The sequence below is a fragment of the Lissotriton helveticus genome, chromosome 11 (assembly GCF_964261635.1).
Source record: "Lissotriton helveticus chromosome 11, aLisHel1.1, whole genome shotgun sequence".
NCBI lineage: Eukaryota > Metazoa > Chordata > Amphibia > Caudata > Salamandridae > Lissotriton > Lissotriton helveticus.
The window spans coordinates 741,113,126-741,129,662 of record NC_136072.1 but is presented as its reverse complement, the minus strand read 5'-3'; positions in this window follow the sequence as shown (position 1 = coordinate 741,129,662).

The following is a 16,537-nucleotide window of genomic DNA, read 5'->3' as shown; positions in this document are numbered from 1 at the left end:
CAGCTGAATTTCACAAAATTCTTGCATCAAACCCAGTATCCACTCCACCACATTATGTGATTCTAGGCCATTACTTTTCTCACACTGCCTAATTTTCCATAATCATTACATAAAAGCACCGTGCAATACATCAGTTCATGAGTGTACTGCACAAAAGCAAATGATTATAATGGTAGCCAATCTAAACTAAAACCCTATGCCACGTATAGAGGACTAAAGACATATTTCTTCTTGGTTCTTCCATAGCATCCTCACCAGGGTGATAGCGGGGGCATGAATTTTTCCTCGTTCGTGATTAGAATATTTCACTTATCCTAATGGCAATAACAAATGCAACTCAATGTAATGGTAACATGCTGAAAGGTGTTTCGCACTACAAAAGACATCTGCTATTTTTTTTAACAGTCTTTATCATGTATGAACTGGACTCTCTGACCCAAGCAGCAGTTACCTCCTCGTCCCTCCTCCCCATGAAGGTCAACACTGCTCATGAAATTGCTGTAGGAAACAGGAAGCACCAGTGTCTAATTTGTGAAATAAAGATTGCAGGTGCCCTAACTCTGATCAGAAGCCCAGCCTGCGAGTGCAATTAAACTTAGGTGTGCCACATACTAATGCTATTAGTCTTTAATTCACTGCAGATACTCCCTGCTCCTTTTTCTCACTCTTGTAGGCTTCTGCCTTCTCCCTTGGCGATGATTTTACATTCTTTCTCTACCTCTTTCCGATCTGTGGGTTTATCCATCTCTTGGACTCTGGACATATCTAATTCGGAAAAGTAAGTGCCAATCCCCAAAAATAAGTGCCTGTGCCCCCCACCGGCAACCAGCGGCTCAAGTTAAGCACTGGGAACCATCCAAATACAACAATTGGTTTTAAAACCATTTGTTTTGCATGGTTTATTTATAACCTGGTTGGTTGATAGCTTTATTTCGATATGCAGATATATCTTAAAAAGCATTACATACATGTATAAAACTGCAGATCATCAATTTAAAGATGCATTCAAGGGTTAAAACAAGTAAAAAAAGCCATTGATACATACAATAAGTTAATTAAAAATGAATTAAATTGAAATAGACAGTCTTTTAGAGCGAATCAACCATGCCCATTTTAAAAATTTAGAGACACCACAGACTATAGGTGGGAAAGTGTCAGTTAGTAAGATACGTAACGCCACCATATGCTGGCGTGTCCCTAATAGTCTGAATAGAGGTTTGAGCCAACACCTCCTTGGTCGGGAATAATCGGGGCACTCAAAAAGGATATGTGCCACCGTCTCGGACCTTGTGGAGCAAAGGGCACAAAATGGCGATAACTGGACAGGCATTTTCCATCTGGAAAGGAGAACCCCTATCAGAAGAGTGCCCACTCTGAACTTAAAGTAAAGAGCCCTATCAATTGGCATGGTAATCAAATCCAGATAGGGTTCGTAGGCCACCACGTCCTTAATTCTTAAAAAAGCTGCAGTGGAGTTGCAGTGACGGAGATTACTGATAAGTTGAGAGGAGACCCATTCCCAGTACAGTTTTTTCAGGATAGCCTTGGGTGGAGCAGATTTTGTAGCCCAAGAAGCCCCCAATCCCAGTTCCCCCAAGAGGTTTTTGATATCCCTTAACCACTTAATCTTGTGCCAGCCCCCCATTCCCATCACCTCAGACAGCCCATCGGCATATGATTTCAGTTCTGGGACCCTCCACAAGCGGGCCCATAGAAGCAGCGGCCGGAGGCGAGCCTGGTCCTTGATCGATTTACAGCCCACGTCCAAGAGCACCGGAACTGTGGGGGTGCTCAAGGGGAGAGCCAGTAGGTCTTTCAAAAATGTACTCTCCGACTTGGATAGAGCCTCCAAGTTGCATAGGCCCCATAGCTCCGCCCCGTATAACGCTGCAGTGACTCCTCTTGCTTTGTAAATGGCAATTACAGGTGCCACGGACTGTTTAGATGAGGCGCAATACTCCCTTAACAGCGCACCCCCCACCCTTTTATGGCTAAGAACCATCTTGTTAATGTGAGGTGTCCAGCTCATAACATCGCTCTTACGTATTCCCAAATAGTCAAACTCAGAGACTTTCTCGAGAGGGACAGAGTTCAAGACTGGAGCGCGTCCTAGTTTCCGTGGTGGGTGCATGATCAGGTATTTTGTCTTGTCCACATTGATCACCAAACCCCTTCCTGAACAAAATCCCTGGAAACGATTCAAAAGCTTCTGGAGACCCTGGGGAGTCTTGGCAATGAGGAGGGTGTCGTCTGCAAACAGCAGGGTAGGGATCCGTACGTCCCCCAGGGAGGATGCATCTGCTGGTTCTTGAAGCAGGTGCTCTACCACACCATTTACGTACAAGGTAAATAGTGCGGGAGCTAGCACACATCCCTGTCGGACGCCCCTGCAGACCGGGATCCTGTCAGTCTTTTTATTTATAAGCGTTGCAGGCAGGTAACGGGGATGGCCATCCTGAGCAACAAAACCTACCCCCACCAGCAGAGAAATCCGCCCGTACTCTGCCAGTCCATTGGGAAAACATCGTGACAGGTTGCACCATTCTGGGCATGTCAACGAGAGTTTTCTTTAAAATTACCCTTTCCTTTCCTAAATGGGGATAAGGATGGGATATTGCGGAAACGAAAGTCGACACTGCAGTGGGCTCCAATATTATTTTATTGTAGAATGGAGACAGAAGGACCGCCAGAGGCCACTGAGACAAGGTAAGTATCCCAAAATAAACTGACCTCCGAACTAACAATTTCATATGAAGCTCACGCAACATTCTTCACTTAACATTTCAACCTCCGTTCATCCAGCTAACATTCACATTCTAGGATCATATTGCGCCATACTATACTGTCCTTGCGTGATTGTGCTCTTATAATGTTTCATAGCAAAAACACAGTGCTAAGTGGTTCCCTGGATCGGTACGCACAACGTAGGTACAGTAAAAATCTAAGCACCGTCATGAACCCAGAAATACACAGATAGCACACACAAACAATCCATGTTGCACACAGCATTCATCTAAATCAATGCTGATATACCTCATAGCGTCCTATCACGCTGTTGCTAATAGCACTTGCCACCAAAACACACACTGCGTTCAAGCATTCATGTGTTCAGCACAATTCTCTTTTTGATTTCAAAGTATTTTATTATAATTGCTGGGCTAAGGGCATCTTAACTGCTTAAGAAATGCCTCAGCCACTGATAAATGCCCTCCGACCAATCTCATGCACAGCTTCTTGAATATGACACCATGCCGAACTATAGATGGTCTACAATTTAATAACCCAAACATTTAACTTCATTTGATCTCAAACTTTAACCTGTGATGGAAACCGCGAAATCCATTGTTGATGCTCTCTCATTCAGCTGACATTGCTGTGATGCCAACCGATAACACACTGGGGGCCATGTGTACGACGAAGTGGCGGAGCGTGTCCTTAGCCTTCTGGGCTTAACGACACACTCCACCACTTCGGAAATGCAAGGCTGCACCATATTTACAGGGATGTGGTGCAGCCTAGCATTTCCCCCTGCGACGGCGCTAAGTTTCACACCGTAGCGCCAATGCAGGCACCCTTGCTCCAGAGTGCAAGGGTGTCTGTGTGCAGGGGAGCATTGTTTATGTGTCGGAAGGTGTCCCTTGCTCCACATAACAAATCCCAAAATGCCATTTTGTAACTTTCAAGTGGGCTGCTTTATGCAGTACACATGAAAGTTACAAAATGGCATTTTTAAAAAGGTTTGTTCTTGTACAGGAAGGGACACCTTCCTGTATATAAACAAACCATGGCATTTTGCTTTTTCCATGTGTGCTGCCTTGTGCAGCACACACAGAAAAAGGAAAAACAAGGAGAAATAATGCATTTCTCCTCGTTTCACCATTCTTAAGTTCAGGGTTTTCCTAGTCTTAAATTTGGTGCTGCCTTCTATGTATGCCACCCTTGTACATAGGGGGCAGCGTCAAATACAATGGGTGTTGCGGTGGAACGCCCATCACAACACCCACTGCACGTCCTTTTCATGCTAAACATAGCATGAAAGGGTGCCTTATGTACGTTAAGTGGATTAATGCTGCCTTGTAGATAAGGCAAGGCCCCTATCGCCACTGGAATGTCACAATAAGTGACGTTCCCGTGGTGATAGGGGCTTGCACATATGCCCCTGGGTCCTTTAAAAATGCCAACCAAAAACAAAATGATGTATGAAAGCCATGTATAGAGCCATGGGTGCAGCATCAACATCACCAACCACTCCATTTGGTGCTGGTATGAATGTGAAACAATGTCTACACCCCAAAAATATGGTTGCACATTTTCAACTGGGATTTCCCCACTCGTAAAAGACGTCCACGCATATTTACATTGGCCCTCCAATAACACTGAAGAACGGGTGACCTCATGAAAGAACAGTTCAGAAGCATTAGCGCTTATATCAGAGTTATTCGTTTCCTGGGGTTGTTACGTTGTAAAAACCAGGAGCTGAAGAAATCTCAAATTAGATGTTTTCATGGGATTGGTCGGTGTACCTGTGGCAAAACATTAAAACAATCTTCCGGTCTCTGAACAGTCTCTGATACTGGGCCAGTCATAGGAGTATGTTTGTTAAGGCAACATCTCATTTAAACCGCATTAAAAAATATTTAAATTGCATGTAAGACACAAATGAAAACTAGAAATCTCTTCATATAAGAATTCATGACTTATAAACCCAAACCGGCAGGGTAAAGCTGAAGAGGCTGGGTGTTGGAAATGGCCCTTTTTCCAGGGTTATCCCAAAACTTTTTGCTTCTTCCTCCCTTGTTTTTCCTGACCCGTAGTTGTTGGCAATAGGACCCTGGGCACTTTACTACTGCTGATCAGTGCTAAAGTGCATATGCTCTCGGTATAAATTGTTATTATAATTGGTTATCCATGATTGGCATATTTGTATCACCAAGAAGTCCCTAGTAAAGTGCACTGAGTGTGCCAGGGCTGGTGATTCAAATGCTACTAGTGGGCCTGCAGCACTGATTGTGCCACCCACATGAGTAGCCCTAAAATGGTGTCTCAGGCCTGCCACCGCAGTACCTGTGTGCAGTCCCCACTGACCAGGCCTAACCCATCCCTTTCTGTATACATTGGACACCCCCATGGAAGGCCCAAGGTACCCCCCCCTGGGCAGGGTGCAGTGTATGTGAAAGGAAGAGCATGTACTAGTGCAGGTGACATTCTCTGGTAGTGAATTACAGCCATTTTCATTTTTCACTATTGTAAGGCTATCTTGCCCATAGGCTATAATGGGGAATGCTGTGTACAGTGGTTACCTGCATATCTTCCCATAGGAGCAAGATAGGACATAAAAGTCTGGTAATTCTGAACTCAGAATTTAATAACACATCTTTTAGTAAAGGTGTTTGTTAAATCCTGTGTTTGAGAACAGCACTTTTTAGAAAGTGGCTGTTCTGTTGTCTGACCTTTCTGTGTGCTTTGGCTGTTTGTGAATTGACTGCCTGGTTTGTGAGTGACAGGGCTGGGACAGAATGAGTCCGCCCAGTGGTAAATAGAGAGATCTGCATCTAGATGGGAGGGAGGAGTTGCACCTGGGACCTGAATAGGACTGGTCCTGCCCCCCACAGTGCTGGCTCCACCCCCACTGGTGCGTCTGATGTCTCTGCCCGGCACTGTGAAAGGAGAGAAGGAATCATGTCAACAAAGTGCTCCAGGGCTGTGCTTTCCCTCCACAATGCTGGATCCACCTCCTGCTGAGCGGCTGACGACCCTGACCCTCTCTCTGAATGGAAAGGAGAGGCCAGGAAAACAAAGTGCTCAAGGAACACCTAGAACTAGATCAGACCGGGCTCAGAGCCCTCCTGCACAAAGGGAACAAAGACTTTTAGGGGTATCAGTAAAGGACCCCAGACTACAGAAAATCATGTCATCCTGGAATCAAGAAGGAACCTCTGCCAAGGAGAAAGCTGGAAGACTGAAGAAGGAAGACTGACCTGCAGTTGCTTTGCTGCCAAGAAGAGGGGAAGGACTTTGCTTTGTGTCGTGTCCCCTTGCTTGAAGAAATCTCTACGGGCCTGAAGAAGAGCTGGCTCCCTGTTAAGAAGTCCCAGGAACAAAAGGACTTCACCCCCGGCTTCCCCGAACTCTACTGAGAGAGTTCTGTCCTCCCTAGAGTGCTTGGGCCAGTTGTGGAGCCTCTGGAAGTTGTACCTGTGTTGAGAAGCTGGAAACCAAGATTTTAAGAACTTTATGCAAACTTTAACGCATCGCTCGCTTGCGGAGCGCATACCCGTCAGTGCGAGGAAATTCCTTCCGCCTCGAAGGCTGAGATCGTCACAGTGCCTGTTACCGCTGCCGGTGTCGTCGCATCCTTTGCTTACGGGCTGCACCAGTCCGGTGCGGGAAGATTACTATTGCTGCGAGTATTGTCGCAGAGCCTGTCATCACTGGGTGAGATCGATGCACCGCTTGCTTGCGGACTGCATCACATTGCTGCAAGAGTTGTCGCAGCGCCATCGCATCGAGGAGCCGTGCGAGAAGATCGATGCTGTGCCGCGCCTCGCCGCACCGCTGCACCTGAGATCGTTGCCGCCCCAAAGATCGTCGTACCTTTCTGAGACTACGAAACCTGTGCACCGGAATCCATACAAGGTATCGTAGCCCTCTCCATACAGACTGGAGTCATCGCAACACGCCAGCTGCATCCAGCGGGATTATCGCATCGCCTCCCCAGGGTCTCAGGAGTGACGCATCGCTTGTTTTTCAATGCTGCAGCTTTCCCTTGGAATTTTTGTTGCATCTAAAGGTACTGTTGGCTAAAACGTGACGCAACTGTGGATTATTTTAACGCAACCCTAAGAACTCTTTTTAAATTATATCCTTCAACTGAGTATGTTGTATTTTTGTCGTTATGGTCTTGTTTAGTTTAGATTAAATACTAAACTGGTGAGGAGGCAATTTGTGGTGTTTTCAGTGTTATTGTGAGTGTTGGTACAATTACTTTGCACACTGCCTTCTATAAGCCTAACTGCTCGTGCCAAGCTTCCAAGGGGGTGAGCAGGGGTTATCTGAAGAGTGTATCCTTCTTACCCTGACTAGAAGCAAGGGTCCCTATTTGGACAGTGGTACCTACCCTTGCCAACTAGAGACCCCCAGTTCTAACACCGGGTGTACCAATCATGGATCCTAATTAAAAATGATGGTAGATAAAGCCTTCCAGTTCTATGTGTGTTATATGAAACCTGTGTAATTTCTGTAAATATCTAATCTCCTACAAATCACCACAATGATTTGTGGTTGTACTGATTTAAAATTACCGAAACCATTATTTTGATTCTCCAAATCCATTCAAACTTTTATTTTAGTTGTGCAAGCTGAGAACGACAGTAAATGTAGTACTCCTGACCAGTCACAATTTGCCCAGAAGCTCCGTTTGAAAGCTAACAATTTAAACCTGCTGAATGTTGAATCACCTGGAAGTCAGTGCACTGTTTAGTGTGAACTTTTAAAAAGTATGAAAAACCAATGCAGAACATTAAAAGACATTTAAAAACTTAAGGTCCACATCACCTACCATACAACAATGCAAGAACATGTGAATATAAAACACATGAATTTACAGTTAATATGCAGAACCCTATGTCATGTATAACACCTTCAACTATACCTTGATTTTTCTCAATAACATCCCTTTGCATTCTGCTACGTGTGATTTTGGTGGAGCCATACACATTTTGTTCTAAAAATAGCCAGCATGTAAAGTGAAGTTGGCTAAAACTGCTTTTCGATGACTCGTTTAACCCATGCAAAATGACCATGTTCACCTCTGGTTCTATTGTTAGGATTTTTACATTTGCAACTTTACTCTTTACATTACACATACAAGACGACACGCACATGAATTCATGGGAAAATGGACTAGATGGGAGTCTTATTTCTGACATTGAACAAAATTAGACTGCTCTAAGTTCAAACAGAAATTTGCCACATGATAGCAAATCTTTTTACAGATTTCCTGTCGGCCCTGTGATTTTAAACACCCGCAGCATAGAACAGTATGTGTAATGCACCCTTGTTGCCCATTTTCCACATAGAAAATCAAGCAGTGGGAAATCCAATGGGTCTTGCCTTTACGACCAACAGGCTTTGCCAATGCTTTTATGTGATGCATAATAGCATTGATAAACAAGCATTTACAATGCAACGGTTTCGCCTTTGCAAAAGTTAGAGCTATTGGCATTGTAAATGACACATTTTTTATTTATGTGTTGGTTTTGAAAACATATAAATAAATGGCATTGTCATTTACAATGCCAATAGCTTAATCTCTCGCAAATACAAGACCTATTGCGTTTGTACCCACACACACACACAGAGCCACACGCACAGCCACACGCACAGAGCCACACGCACACACACACACACATAGATGTGGTGGATGTGGGGGGGGTGGATCTGGTGGATGTGGTGCTTGTGGATGTGGTGGTGGTGGATGTGGTGGTGGTGGTGGATGTGGTGGTGGTGGTGGATGTGGTGGTGGTGGATGTGGTGGATGTGGGGGTGGATGTGTTGGTGGATGTGGTGGTGGATGTGGTGGTGGTGGTGGATGTGGTGGTGGTGGATGTGGTGGTGGTGGATGTGGTGGTGGTGGATGTGGTGGTGGTGGATGTTGTGGTGGTGGATGTCGTGGTGGTGGATGTCGTGGAAGTGGTGGTGGATGTGGTGGTGGATGTGGTGGGGTGGTGAATGTGGTGGTGGATGTGGTGGTGGTGGGTGTGGTGGATGTGGTGGTGGAAGTGGTAGTGGTGGTGGCGGTGGATGTGGTGGTGGTGGATGTGGTGGTGGATGTGGTGGTGGATGTGGTGGGGTAGTTTGTAAGCTACAGCATATAATGTTACAAATCCAGAACATCTGAAACATACAGAAAAAATGCAAAGTAAAGGCTTTGGTGAGCGCGGGCAAGTGACCTCCATTGTTTTAGTCGTGGGTGGTGCATTTTTTTCAATATGCCAGTATAAGGGTTCCACTGAGACACAGCATCGTGTATTCAACGGCTTTACCAAGTGATGCAAACCACTGTTGTAGAGTCTGAGCGCTTCCAAATTTACATAGGATCGTATGAACCTAACGGGTAAAAAAAGGACAAGCTGCCTTCAACGCCCCTTAAAAGAAATAGAGCTAGTACTATCACAAATAACGACTTAGGTCATTTATGACTGCTGTGATGTTTACATGTTTCTCCGACCTAACAAACCGAAACTTTGCTTTATTATACTGACACCACTTAGGCCAACAAACTCGACATGCGATGGCTCTCACGCTATGCTAAAAAGTTAGAGCTATTGGCATTGTAAATGACACATTTTTTATTTATGTGTTGGTTTTGAAAACATATAAATAAATGGCATTGTCATTTACAATGCCAATAGCTTAATCTCTCGCAAATACAAGACCTATTGCATTTGCACCCACACACACACAGAGCCACACGCACAGCCACACGCACAGAGCCACACGCACACACACACACACACATAGATGTGGTGGATGTGGGGGTGGTGGATCTGGTGGATGTGGTGCTTGTGGATGTGGTGGTGGTGGATGTGGTGGTGGTGGATGTGGTGGTGGTGGTGGTGGTGGTGGATGTGGGGGTGGATGTGTTGGTGGATGTGGTGGTGGTGGTGGATGTGGTGGTGGTGGATGTGTTGGTGGTGGATGTTGTGGTGGTGGATGTCGTGGTGGTGGATGTCATGGAAGTGGTGGTGGATGTGGTGGTGGATGTGGTGGTGGATGTGGTGGTGGATGTGGTGGTGGTGGGTGTGGTGGTGGAAGTGGTGTTGGCGGTGGATGTGGTGGTGGTGGATGTGGTGGTGGATGTGGTGGGGTAGTTTGTAAGCTACAGCATATAATGTTACAAATCCAGAACATCTGAAACATACGGAAAAAATGCAAAGTAAAGGCTTTGGTGAGCTCGGGCAAGTGACCTCCATTGTTTTAGTCGTGGGTGGTGCATTTTTTTCAATATGCCAGTATAAGGGTGCCACTGAGACACAGCATCGTGTATTCAACGGCTTTACCAAGTGATGCAAACCACTGTTGTAGAGTCTGAGCGCTTCCAAATTTACATAGGATCGTATGAACCTAACGGGTAAAAAAAGGACAAGCTGCCTTCAACGCCCCTTAAAAGAAATAAAGCTAGTACTAGCACAAATCACGGCTTAGGTCATTTATGACTGCTGTGATGTTTACATGTTTCTCCGACCTAACAAACCGAAACTTTGCTTTATTATACTGACACCACTTAGGCCAACAAACTCGACATGCGATGGCTCTCACGCTATGCTAAAATCCATCAAGTGTCTGTCCTATGCTTTTTCTGGTTACATAGAAATGCATGTATAAACAGAGCATGTCACTTCCGTTCATATGATGCATCCTTGGTACTTGGTGCACGTCCTGTTTTGTAAGTGTCAGCCATGTGCTGACCAATTGAGTGCTTCACAAACAGGGGATGGGCTGCTCCAAGACTGAACCTAATATTAAAAATATGAAACGCATTGTGAGGTATTGTACAGCGTTTTTCAATCTGTTTATGAAATGCATTGTACATTTCAAAAGATCTTTCTGCGTCAAAAATAAAATAAGGTACAAAACAGTGAGGAACTTCAAGAGCAAAACAATGACTGCCTTCAGCACCTACGGATAGTGTGAGTGGGTGACCCGACCATATAAACACCTGCCCGCCAACACCGAGGCCGAACTGTGGGACTAGCTCTGGGGCGAGCTGAGGCTCTCTGAACATCTGTAGGCGTCTGGGCATCCGAGGGGGCTCTGAAACGCGGCAGTATGTTAATGAATCTCACCATCAGAGCGGACATGTAACACGTTTTAAATCCTGTCATGGGGGAAGGAGGGGTGAGAGACAGTGGTGTACACCGCCTATCTGTTTTTGTATTGTACAAAAGCAAGGGTTCCAAACCTTTCTTCAGTGAATTACGCAGCAGCTCCAGTTATGTCCTCTTAGCAATCACAGGACATATAAAAAAATGCATAAACAGGTGGAACACTTTCGTGACATAGTACAACGCAGGTTCTGGTAAGTTATCGCAACCATAACCCTGCACTATAGTTCATTATCATGTCAGGTGCACCTATGGCATTATAGAAACATTACACTGTTATGTATTCTCGTCCCATTCCATTAAGGATAAATGTTTTATATATTGCCAATAACATTTTACAGGTCGATACTTTTACAACTGCTAATATACCTCTTAGTATGTGGCATAGGCTCTGTATAGTGTGCATGTGGATGTCATTGAATTATTAAATATGACCCCACCCCCCCCCGGGATTGTGGTGGATCATGGTACATTCCCTATTGGTATTTGGGTGACAATGTATATTACACCATGCAATAACCTATAACTTTTATATTTCGATGGTATTTGGTGAGACAATATTACACCCTGCTCTACCCTATAACTTTTATATTACACCAATGCGCGAGAAACCAGCTGAGAACGAGAGAAAATAAAAGGTGATGAGAAAGAAAAGGGGTCAAAACCGGCAAAGATAAGAATTGAAGGAGAGTAAAAGATCAAGGGGGGGGAGAGCGAGGGGCCAACGTGGAGGGAGAGAGGGGAGTAGAGAAAGAGAGGGAGCGGTGGCAGTAAGAATGAATGTGCGAAAGAAACCCGAAGGGCATAAAAAAAATGAAATGTGCATCATGCTAGTGAGCTCAGGTGACCACAGTCCACCCCGCCGTCCCCCCCCCCATTTTATCCTCACCCTGTACCATTTCTGGGTCTCACTTTGGATGGGCGGCAGCCTGCCGTGTCTCCCTAAGCCCCCTGCCCCTCGTGCACCCCTCCCCCTCCACCACATACCTGTCCTCTGCGGTTCTGGTTCTGGGATGCTCAAGGCAGTCTCCGGGCGCACATCATATGCAGGCTGGGCAGGAAATCGGGGTGCAGACTGGGGAGGGGTGCGCCTTTTTTGGGGGTGAGATTTTGCTTCAGGTGTGAACCCCCGCTTCACAGGTGAACGTTTACCCCTGAAATGCGTGCTCTTATATCAGGGGGTGAACTCTGTCTCCTGGTGTGTACTTCGTTCCTCGGTCCCGTCTTCTGCTGAGATCCTCTTGTAATATTGGGGCGCACGTTTATTCCTGGGGTTGCATTATAGCTCCTATGAAACACTTTTGACCTGAGGTGTCGTCTCCTTCTAGAGCTGCACTACTATCTTGGGGTTTTCTCTTTTTCTGAGGTGCACTCTTGTTCCAGGGTGCTCTAATGTCCAACTGGTACCCCCTTGTTACCGAAGGCGCTCTTTTGCTGCTGGCCGCCACCCTGCTCTGGAGGAGCACTCTTACAGCTGTTGGTGCCTCTTGTTACCGAAGGCGCACTTCTGTCCCTGGCGCACTTTTGCTGCTGTCGCTATCTCTTGTTACCAAAGGCGCACTTCTGTCCCTGGCGCACTTTTGCTGCTGTCGCTATCTCTTGTTACCGAAGGCGCACTGTTGTCTCTGGTGCACTTTTGCTGCTGGCCGGCACCCTGTTCTGGAGAAGCACCTTTACAGCTTTCGGAACCTCTTGTTACCGACGGTTTACTTCTGTCCCTGGAGCACTCTTACAGCTGTTGGTGCCTCTTGTTACCGAAGGCGCACTTTGTACCTGGCTCACTTTTGCTGCTGGCCGGCACCCTGCTCCGGCGCACTACTGTCCCTGGCGCACTTTTACAGCTGTCAGTGCCTCTTGTTACCGAAGGTGCACGTCTGTCCCTGGCGCACTTTGCCCTATCACAGACTTTTCCAGCATGCAGTTTCAATGGTTCAATGTGAAAATCTTCCAAGTAAAAACAGTGGTGTATTTTACATCAATGTTATCATATTTTCTTGATTATGAAAGGATTATATGGGTTTTTGAATTGCCTTTGGATTACTTTTTTGGTATTAAATACAGCCCCATTACTCCCTCCCCTCCTACCTCTTCACATTGTGTTTTATTGTATTGGACTGTGTTGTAGCTTTGGGAAGAGAAGAGAAGTAAAGAAGAGAGGAGAGGTGACGAAGAGAAGGGAAGGGAAGGGAAGGGAAGTGAAGGGTGTGAGAGAGAATGAAGACGGGACGAAAGGAAGAGTTAAGGAATGTGGGTTGAATTGAAGTAGCTGCCTGTGCTTTGTCAGAGTCATTCAACACCTACACATTCTCCCAGGTTTGAGACGTCACCTCACCGCCATATCTGTCCTTAGGTTCTGATTGCATGTGTTGTGTAAACTGTTTGCCCTGCTATTTGCACACTGCTGCTGCCTGTGCCAGAGTGCACGAGCTGATAGGATACCGAGTAACGTAATCGTGCTTTCTATGGTTTTCTGGAATGTGGGCAGTACATAGGTTTCCTTTGAACTATGGCAGGTTGTGTTCTCGCGGCATTATCACAGTGCCCCACCTTGTGCCTGTGGCTGACAATAGGACGCAAGAGTGCAAGCATTCCAGGAGGGCAGCGCAAGCCCCTCCCTCCGCGTCACTCTCCCGCCTAAACAGCTGTTGAGAGATAAACCCGCAGCAGTCTTCAGGGCGACGCCTCGTCCCTGTCACAAGATGTGCTGCAGCAAATGTCCTTGTTCGTGAGCACATACCTGGCCTCTCAGCGCGTGAGAAAGTGAAGAATGCAGTCTGCCTTCTCATATTTATAGCATGAGAGGCTGGGAAAAAACGCCTAGGACCCCGTTCACAAAAACTTCACTTTTGTGAATGCAGAATACCATGGTCACAAGTTACATTTACAACAAGTCAGGTCCCGGGCTGGCAGCCAATCACAGCGCGGCCCGGGAAATGACGTCAAGGGGGTGTCCCGGGCCGGCAGCCAATCACAGCGCGGCCCGGGGAATGATGTCACGGGGGTGTCCCGGGCCGGCAGCCAATCACAGTGCGGCCCGGGACACACGGCAACAAGGGGCGGGACTTAAAAAAAGAGTCAGAAACGCCCACGATTCACGTTCTGACCGGGAAAGAGTGATGGACAACCATGTCTTCCAATGGCTAGCCTCCATTTATGGAGCTAGCCAATGGAAGAAGGGGCGGTTTCAAGTCCCCACTACTGAGATAACATTAGGTTTCGCCCTGGGCGGAGCACTGCTTCGCCGTGCTACGGCCAGGGCAAAACCTAAAAAGTAGTGCTATTTGCTGACGCTGTTTAATGATCATCAAAGTAAAAGGTGCAACGATGTGCCCTCTGTTGGCAGTCGAGTCATTCTGTAGGCAGGTGTATGCATCAACACACATGTATCATCTACAGAACGTCGAGGGTGCCATTTTCTTTACATTTTTACTGATCGATCTAAGCTGGAGAGTAGCATCTAGATTGGTCAGTTTAAAAAAAAAGAAAGTTGAAAGTGTGCAAAAGCGCTTTGTGGATTGCTGGCAACAATTTGCTACCTACCCTCCAAAGCAATATATTTATTCAAACATAAAAACTACTGTGGTGGTGGAGTATCGGAAAAGCGAGTGGGGAAAGTAGGGCTAGTGGAAACAACAGGGAGTGGGCAGGGGGAGGAGGGAAAGAGCAACACAGGGGTACATGCAGAATCACAGGAATGAGATAGTAACATGCGGTGGGGAGAGAAGCATATGAGGGAGGCGGCTACCCGGAGCACGGGGTTCAAGGGCTGAAATGCAAGGGTTGAGAGGGAGCAGCCACAAGTGAGAGAACAAACATAGAGCATGAGGGGGAGGAGAGGAAGACAAGGGCAAGAGAGTTTGAAAACACATGTACACTGACGGAGTATTTAACCACAAAGAGGAAATAGTTCACTAAAAGTGAGCAATTGAAGGACACAAGTCAGTCAGTCAAGAGGATGGTAAAGAGGTTATGCTTAAGGGGAGGGACAAACCCAAGATGAACAAGGAAATTCCTCTATTAAGAAGAAAGCAAATAAGAGTGACAATCAAGTCAAACAATGGTAAGCAGCAAGAGGGATGTAAGCCCCTGTAAAATCCTGAGAAGCTCACAATCTGTATTTTGCTTTACCTAAAAAACACAAAAAAGCACTATACCAATAAATGTGTGCTCTAACAGCTACAAGATGAATTTCAAAGCCTAGATAGTCAAAATACAAAGCTGCCAAGTGGCCCTATGTTATTAATGACACCTTCATCAAATCTTGCTGCTTAGCCAACAGCAGTTGACATGCTTGGATTTTTGAGACCATATTTAAACTGTTACAAGCTACACAACAGGACGCAGAATGCAATACAACACTGGTTAACATATAATTGCTGATGGTATCGCACATAGAAAGAAGCCACTTGCCAATCTATGAGCAAATTTTAACTTACATCCCGACATAACCACCCAACAAATTCCTTAACCAGTGCTTGGATTATCAGAGAACACTTTTCCAAAACTTGTGATTGTCCTGAACATGCTCCAGACTAGCAAAGAGAATAAAAGAAAAATGTAGCTATGCTAGTAATAGAAGGTAGAATTCTTACTTTGATTCTCAAACTTCTATTATTGAATAAGGTCAAGAGTTTGTTAAATCTCAAATCACTAAAATTCTGGTTATCTCGAGTTCAAGTAAATTGGTTCATCTCCTGTTAATTAAAATGTTCCAGACCATTGTTTCACCCAAAGGGAGTGAGAGTTGACCGGCATTGATTTATTTATATATTTATGTATTTGTATGTTTATTTATTTATTCATTCAGGTATTTATTTTGTGAAATCCCTATTGCCAATCCTCTTTGGATTCAGACGTCTTCTTTATTGCAAAATATCCCCAGGCACCACCACCAAACAGATCACACAACGTATCCACTATCCTAACCCCAGTTTGTTTGAAATGTTGCTCCTCTGGGTGCCAGGGGCCATCATCGCATCGCTCAACTGCGCACAGCGACATCATGAAGTCGCTTTGCTTAATAATGTATTTAGAACTGCTCCGGCGAGTGTCTTTTTTCCATAACTCTATTTATTGATTTTGAGTTTATTACAGACAACGAGGAAATAGATAGCAGGCCCATATGTTTTGTGGCAGGCAATGCATCTCCTGATGGATTTAGTGCATTATTTTCAATGCTACAGATTGTATGTTGGCGTCAGGCAGAGCAGGATACTGAGATTTCCTAGGGCAGATGCAGGGATTGCATTCGATTGAGAGTAATAACTCTGTTTTAAGTGCTCAGAGAAAGTATAGTTCTTCTTTTTCAGTGAATCTGTCTCATTTAAGTTCTAATGCTTTAGCCAAATTGCCCATTCAGTTTTTGACTTCCATTAACACGCTTTACAATTAGAGGTGATTTTCCCCGCAGCAGTATACACCCTTTGGCCAGTTAAAACATTTAAGTGATAGTGAGGAAAAGAAGGCGAGGGGGGGGCAGGGGGGTTAGGTCAAATCAAGGGATTTTCTACAGAATCCAATCGCACTATTGGACTAATTTGGGAGTCTAGCTGGATTACAAACCTTCCTTCACAATGTACGGCCTGGGGGCCTCAAGCTGCCCTCCTGACCTTCACCTCGGCTCCCCAGTTGAAGGAATGCACTGGACTGCT